At 44.5% G+C, this 7,923-nt stretch overlaps 1 long non-coding RNA gene across 1 annotated transcript; it reads left to right on the top strand.

Annotated features, from left to right (window-relative positions):
• The first annotated feature begins 4,901 nt into the window (after positions 1-4,901).
• Positions 4,902-7,571, top strand: LOC134676466 (uncharacterized). Its single transcript, XR_010099933.1, has 3 exons — positions 4,902-5,003; positions 6,596-6,734; positions 7,314-7,571. It is a non-coding gene; the product is annotated as an uncharacterized LOC134676466 (long non-coding RNA).
• The last annotated feature ends 352 nt before the right edge of the window (positions 7,572-7,923 follow it).

Consider the following 7,923-nt stretch of genomic DNA (forward strand, 5'->3'; position numbering starts at 1 on the left):
TAGCCCTCCTGGGGGAAAACGAGGCGGATGTCCGTAGGGCTGCTCAGAGCCTAGAGGACAGGCGAAACATCCTGCGTAAAAATCTCAAAAATCGAGGTTTCGTACTCGACTGTTTCCTCCTCCAAAACTTAACCAATCAAACTTAAATAACCAAAAAGAAGAAAACAATGTTATATGCTTTAGGTCAATTTAAATTCATTACATACACTTAAATTCGTTTTGGAACGTTTATGCATAATTGCTATTTAACAAGTTTCATACAAAATTAAATTTAGCGAAAACGTTTCAAACTCGTTTTACCTATTTATATGCCCCTTGTATTATGTATTTACAAAAAATATGCATATCATTGAATAACCAGTTTGGCATTCCACAGTAAAACCAATAGTATTTGCCTGAAATAATTACAGGGAAAAAGTGTACCGCTAAAACACAAAATTGCGTTTATCTCAAAATGGGGTCGCTGTGGGTTGGAACGTTTTCGCGTAACTACGTCCAAGTATGCTTGGGATTTGTCCCAACTCACCCCATTTTACGGTACCTACACTCTCTACTTATGGTCCATTGCTTATGATTGTATTCAGAATGTGGCACGCTCCCGTCCGACGGAATGCGACTACGAAGGAGCGCGGCTGAGGCCCGCGAGGTGCCTTGGCACGCCAGCGTGTACGACAAGACTGTGACCCCCTACAGGCAGTTATGCGGAGGCACGCTTATCTCCACCACTCTGGTAATAGCAGGCAAGTACCGCCCACACTGTTAAGGCCTGTCCAGACTGACAATCTGATTAAATAGGGTATTATAAACTGTATTTAAAATAAATTATTTTACACTATGCATGAAATAAAGCACCAGATAATTATTACAAAAACACAGATAGGAGTTATTTTTAAACACAAGTCAAAAAGTTAGTTTATTTTTAGTATTAGATGATAGTTTTGTCAACAGCGGCGCATTGCTTCTGGCGTGATTCTACATTAGTTCAGCCGACCGACAACTACGCGGTGGGTCTCGGCAAGCTGCGCCGGCCGTGGCGGGATGGTGGACAGAGGACAGATGTGAGTGCCAATACTGCCAATACATACAGTCACACTGGAAGAGATCCCTCTTAGGGATAAGTTCGCCCTTGTCCTATATTTATGTTCTGGCGCGATTCTACATTAGTTCAGCCGACCGACAACTATGCGGTGGGTCTCGGCAAGCTGCGCCGGCCGTGGCGGGATGGGGGACAGAGGACAGATGTGAGTGCCAATACATACAGTCACACTGGAAGAGATCCCTCTTAGGGATAAGTTCGCCCTTGTACTATATTTATGTTCTGGCGCGATTCTACATTAGTTCAGCCGACCGACAACTACGCGGTGGGTCTTGGCAAGCTGCGCCGGCCGTGGCGGGATGGTGGACAGAGGACAGATGTGAGTGCCAGCCAATACATACAGTCATACTGGAAGAGATCCTTAGGGATAAGTTCGCCTTTGTACTATATTTATGTTCTGGCGCGATTCTACATTAGTTCAGCCGACCGACAACTACGCGGTGGGTCTCGGCAAGCTGCGCCGGCCGTGGCGGGATGGTGGACAGAGGACAGATGTGAGTGCCAATACATACAGTCACACTGGAGGAGATCCTTAGGGATAAGTTCGCCCTTGTACTATATTTATGTTCTGGCGCGATTCTACATTAGTTCAGCCGACCGACAACTACGCGGTGGGTCTCGGCAAGCTGTGCCGGCCGTGGCGGGATGGTGGACAGAGGACAGATGTGAGTGCCAGCCAATACATACAGTCATACTGGAAGAGATCCTTAGGGATAAGTTCGCCTTTGTACTATATTTATGTTCTGGCGCGATTCTACATTAGTTCAGCCGACCGACAACTACGCGGTGGGTCTTGGCAAGCTGCACCGGCCGTGGCGAGATGGTGGACAGAGGACAGATGTGAGTGCCAGCCAATACATGCAGTCATACTGGAAGAGATCCTTAGGGATAAGTTCGCCCTTGTACTATATTTATGTTCTGGCGCGATTCTACATTAGTTCAGCCGACCGACAACTACGCGGTGGGTCTCGGCAAGCTCCACCAGCCGTGGCGGGATGGTGGACAGAGGACAGATGTGAGTGCCAGCCAATACATACAGTCACACTGGAAGAGATCCTTAGGGATAAGTTCGCCCTTGTACTATATTTATGTTCTGGCGCGATTCTACATTAGTTCAGCCGACCGACAACTACGCGGTGGGTCTCGGCAAGCTGCACCGGCCGTGGCGGGATGGGGGACAGAGGACAGATGTGAGTGCCAGCCAATACATACAGTCACACTGGAAGAGATCCTTAGGGATAAGTTCGCCCTTGTACTATATTTATGTTCTGGCGCGATTCTACATTAGTTCAGCCGACCGACAACTACGCGGTGGGTCTCGGCAAGCTCCACCGGCCGTGGCGGGATGGGGGACAGAGGACAGATGTGAGTGCCAATACATACAGTCACACTGGAAGAGATCCTTAGGGATAAGTTCGCCTTTGTACTATATTTATGTTCTGGCGCGATTCTACATTAGTTCAGCCGACCGACAACTACGCGGTGGGTCTCGGCAAGCTCCACCGGCCGTGGCGGGATGGGGGACAGAGGACAGATGTGAGTGCCAGCCAATACATACAGTCACACTGGAAGAGATCCTTAGGGATAAGTTCGCCCTTGTACTATATTTATGTTCTGGCGCGATTCTACATCAGTTCAGCCGACCGACAACTACGCGGTGGGTCTCGGCAAGCTGCGCCGGCCGTGGCGGGATGGTGGACAGAGGACAGATGTGAGTGCCAACACATACAGTCACACTGGAAGAGATCCTTAGGGATAAGTTCGCCCTTGTACTATATTTATGTTCTGGCGCGATTCTACATTAGTTCAGCCGACCGACAACTACGCGGTGGGTCTCGGCAAGCTGCACCGGCCGTGGAGGGATGGCGGACAGAGGACAGATGTGAGTGCCAATACATACAGTCACACTGGAAGAGATCCTTAGGGATAAGTTCGCCCTTGTACTATATTTATGTTCTGGCGCGATTCTTCATTAGTTCAGCCGACCGACAACTACGCGGTGGGTCTCGGCAAGCTGCGCCGGCCGTGGCGGGATGGGGGACAGAGGACAGATGTGAGTGCCAGCCAATACATACAGTCACACTGGAGGAGATCCTTAGGGATAAGTTCGCCCTTGTACTATATTTATGTTCTGGCGCGATTCTACATTAGTTCAGCCGACCGACAACTACGCGGTGGGTCTCGGCAAGCTGCACCGGCCGTGGCGGGATGGGGGACAGAGGACAGATGTGAGTGCCAATACATACAGTCACACTGGAGGAGATCCTTAGGGATAAGTTCGCCCTTGTACTATATTTATGTTCTGGCGCGCTTCTACATTAGTTCAGCCGACCGACAACTACGCGGTGGGTCTCGGCAAGCTCCACCGGCCGTGGCCGGATGATGGACAGAGGACAGATGTGAGTGCCAGCCAATACATACAGTCAAGTGTAGAAATATATGTGTGCACATAACATACTCAAAAATATGTCCCATACCTATAGCTCTTATGTCAGCGAACCAAGAACTATGCCGTAATATGTTTTTCATCACACTTGCTCGGAAAAGATGTATTTACACGTAGGGCTTGCGGGCGGGAAATTGAAATTTTCGCCCTAGGGCGGAAAAAATCTTTTCCGAGCAAGTGTGATGAAAAACACTTATTTACACGTAGGGCTTGCGGGCGGGAAATTGAAATTTTCGCCCTAGGGCGGAAAAGTGTTTTATACAGAAGTTTGTTTTTATTAATTCTCCTTTTTTTCCTTACAAGTGTGATGAAAAACATTGTGTGTGCCACGGGCGGTAAAGAAATTCCGAACTCGTGAACATTTTAAGCCCTCGCTTCGCGTCGGGCTTAAAATTGACACTCGTTCGTAATTTCTTATTTCCCGCCCTTAATACACAATGTACTATTACAGTAGGTACATTACCTATGGTGCTGCTTCACCACCCTAGGGCGGGATTAAGGACAATACATGCGTGTGTGAAAAATTTAAAGGGTCATAATTATGTACCTACTGTAAAACGTTGTACAATACACGTGCGAAAAGGTAATTCGCAACACGTGTCGATTTAAATCACTCCCTTCGGTCGTGTTTCAATTTATCGCCACTCGTTGCGAATTTCCTACTTTTCGCATTTGTATCGTAATGTACTATAACAGTACATATGCGGGATTAAGGACAATATGTGCCTATGTCAAAAATTTAAAGGGTCATATGTACTGTAAAACGTTGTACAATACACGTGCGAAAAGGTAATTCGCAACACGTGTCGATTTAAATCACTCCCTTTGGTCGTGTTTCAATTTATTGCCACTCATTCGAATCTCCTACTTTTCGGACTTGTGTCGTAATGTACTATGGGACATAGTTTTGAGTAAGTTGTCTACACCCATATTTTTTCACTTGGCTGTACCTAAATAGTTACTTATCTTTTAGTCTGGCAAACCAATTTGTTAGTAGAAAAGGCGCAAATTATGAAATTACTTACATGCATTAATTTTTAGGTAAGTACCTTCATGTGGTTCGATTATACTTCCCATGAGATTCTAATGTTTCTAATAACTTGCTATCTAAATTGTGTCCCACAAACTTCCAAATTGCGAAAATAGGTAAATGTAGCGCACCGCTAATAAAAGTACCTCATACAAATAAACGCAAATCCTGAAATAATCATGAAAGATAAGTTTTTCGTAATTTAAGCCGTAAAAAAGCCACGAATATCATAAAACATTCTTATTCCTGCGCAGATTAGCAATATAAAGATCTCACCGTACTTCCGCGGCGTAGAGAATAATTTCCAGAGCGACATCTCGGTGGTGACGTTGAAAACTGCGGTGACGTTGAACAGCCACGTGCGGCCGGTCTGCGTGGACTTCAGCGTGACGTTCGATGACGAGCAGCTGCGGCCAGGAAACATTGGCAAGGTTGGATCATCCCACGGAACGGACCTATAGACTCCGGACCATAGTCTAATAGAACATGGTCTTCTCTTCCCAGAGTGACACAAGCCTACGTCACAATAACATGGTCGCTATATATAGCGCTATCGCATATTATCATATAGCGCTGTCGCTTGATGACGTGGGCTTGTGTCAGTCAGGTGACCTAGAAAAGACTGGAAGAGAGTGCCAGGCGGAGTATATTATTATACCATGCTCCGGACTGAGTACTCCACTATAGTTCTTTTTTTTAGCATTAGAAATAAAGGTAACCAATCTTGAAAAACACATTTTAAAAATAAGTTACGGCAAATATGTAACAATTATGAATGAATTAATGAATAATACTTTTATTGGAAACACACATACACAACAACATTAAAATAGGCTTAAATCTAGGTAAATTTGAAGTTGTGAGAGGTTCCAAAAAGGATAACACTCAGCATGTGTCGCACATCAGCACATCAGTAGTGTTACGACGCCGAGTTTCAGTGTACCCATTGACACGTAAAACAAACACAAAACAACACAGAACATAAAAACAAAACCGAAGCAGAATACAACAGAATGTGCGATTGACACGGTAATTTATTTACAATATAAGAACGTACTGATAATTCCGCTACTCGATGCTAGATGTCGACTATGAAAATACTAATATTTTTGGTACCAAAACTGATATATGGAGTGAGCACTCTTGTCTTACTATATTTCTCTATGTTGTGGAGAAGGATAGAGAAAGACACATGTAATAGATCAGTGGTGGGCAAACTTTCTTCATGGGGGCCAGAAAGTTTAGGAAATTTAAATGGAGGGCCAGAATTGTAGCCAATTTTTTTTTTGATTTGTGATAATCGTGAGCCAATGCCATATAGCCCATATACTAATTATTTCATAGGACCGGCACGGGCCGGATAAAATCCATTCGCGGGCCGCAGATGGCCCGCGGGCCGTACTTTGCCCACCACTGTAATAGATGAAGAGTAAAATATTGATCAATCAAACAGATTGTTTTGTTTACATGTACAGTCGCCATCAGATATATCGGAGCGGCCAAGGTGTTCACAATATCTGAACGCGCACTCTAACGCCTTGACAATAGAGGCGTGCTCAGATATTTGTGAGCACCTTGGCCGCTCCGATATATCTGAAAGTGTTGCCAACTTGGCATAATTGATGCCAGATCTGGCATATTTTCACTTGATTTGGCACCAAAATTTTCCATTTAGCATCTGGCATATTTTATAGCATAATTTAGTCTAAGCCAAGTTTGCACCAACTTGGCAGCAATAATATGCGCCATCGCCTTATGTGGTTCATATTTTCATATCAATTTTGACTTTTGGGGACGGATGGACGTCGACGGACTATATAAAGTTGGTCAAGCAGATCTTGTCAGTAGAAAAAGGCGGCAAATTTGAAAAATGTATGTGTTTTAAGTATCTAATTTCAAGTTGACATTTTAGCATATTTCAAAAAACTTTGGCATAATCTAGACATTAGTCGAGCATTTTTTCAAAATCCGAGATGGCAACACTGTATCTGATGGCGACATGTACATTAATTTTGACTGACAGGTAGCAGCCTGGAACCGAACTCCTTTGCTGAAGTTCATAGAACTGCCGTATGTGGAGGTGGAGCAATGCTTCGCCGACCTTCCCAGGAGTTTCATCAGCTTCATCACCAGCGACAAGATATGCGCCGGCACCAGGAACAGTATGTCATTCAGGCTGTTTAACCCTTAGAGGATATAACCAATGGAGACGCCATGTCTAAAATTTTCGGTACAAAATAGTCTGCCGTTTTTTGTGGGGGAGGGGCACATCAAATGTATAGGTACGTCATGTCAGATAAACGTCAGTCCATACATATGGTTGACATGTGGTTGACATGTGGCCTATTTTCGACAGAGGGGAACGCCTGTTAATGACCACTCCGTTTGGTTATATTCTCAAAGGGTTAAACCTCGGAGTAATTAACAATGGAGACATCTTTATTACACACGTCGCTTACAATTGTTTTAAGTATGTCATGTAAGCGCCCATTATTTGAATTTACCAATTATATCACCTGCGCGTCGACTTATGCATAGATATAGGATATTGGGCCTTATAACATGCTATAGTTTGTAGATTTCTAATAGGACGGGGCTAATCTACTGTTAAGTAAAACCGCACGTGCTACCTGCTGCTGCCTTGCAGGTTAGTACCACGTGCGGTTTTACTTAACAATAGACAGGCTTAGCCGTCGGGGCCTATTAGAAATCTACAAACTATACTTATCTATGTAAAACAGGTACCAAGCTCTGCAGCGGCGATAGCGGCGGCGGGCTGGTCTTCCCCCGCACAGAGCACGGCACCCAACGCTGGTACCTCCGCGGCGTGGTCTCCACGGCTCCTCAAAACCCTAATACTTATTCCCAAGACCTCTGCGACGCTGGCTCCTACACCGCCTTCACGCATCTGCTCAAGCATGATGCTTTCATTACCAAGTTTCTGGAGGCGCGGAGGGATTATGTTAACCAAATATATTTAGTTCCATGATTATAGTTATTATAAATGCGATATTTGTTTTCTGTCCCATTTCTAAAGCCCCCTCAATACTCGTGCGCGAATGGAGGCGCTAAACATTTAATCATTGCAATCATATACAAATAGGCTATTTAAAAAAAAAAAACATGTACAACATTATAAGTATACAAGGTACACATACATCGTTAAGTGTAGCCAGGTGATCATTCCGTAAATATAACAGATATCAGAAAACTTCAAATTGATATCGAAAGTGCGTTACCCAATGAGTAAAATTACATTAGTAATTTTTTTTTAATAAAAGCAGAAATATCCCAAACATCAACTTCAAACCCTCCCACACATTTAATACGGCGACTCACCCCTCAAAAGAG

The sequence above is a fragment of the Cydia fagiglandana genome, chromosome 24 (genome assembly GCF_963556715.1).
Source record: "Cydia fagiglandana chromosome 24, ilCydFagi1.1, whole genome shotgun sequence".
Classification (NCBI taxonomy): domain Eukaryota; kingdom Metazoa; phylum Arthropoda; class Insecta; order Lepidoptera; family Tortricidae; genus Cydia; species Cydia fagiglandana.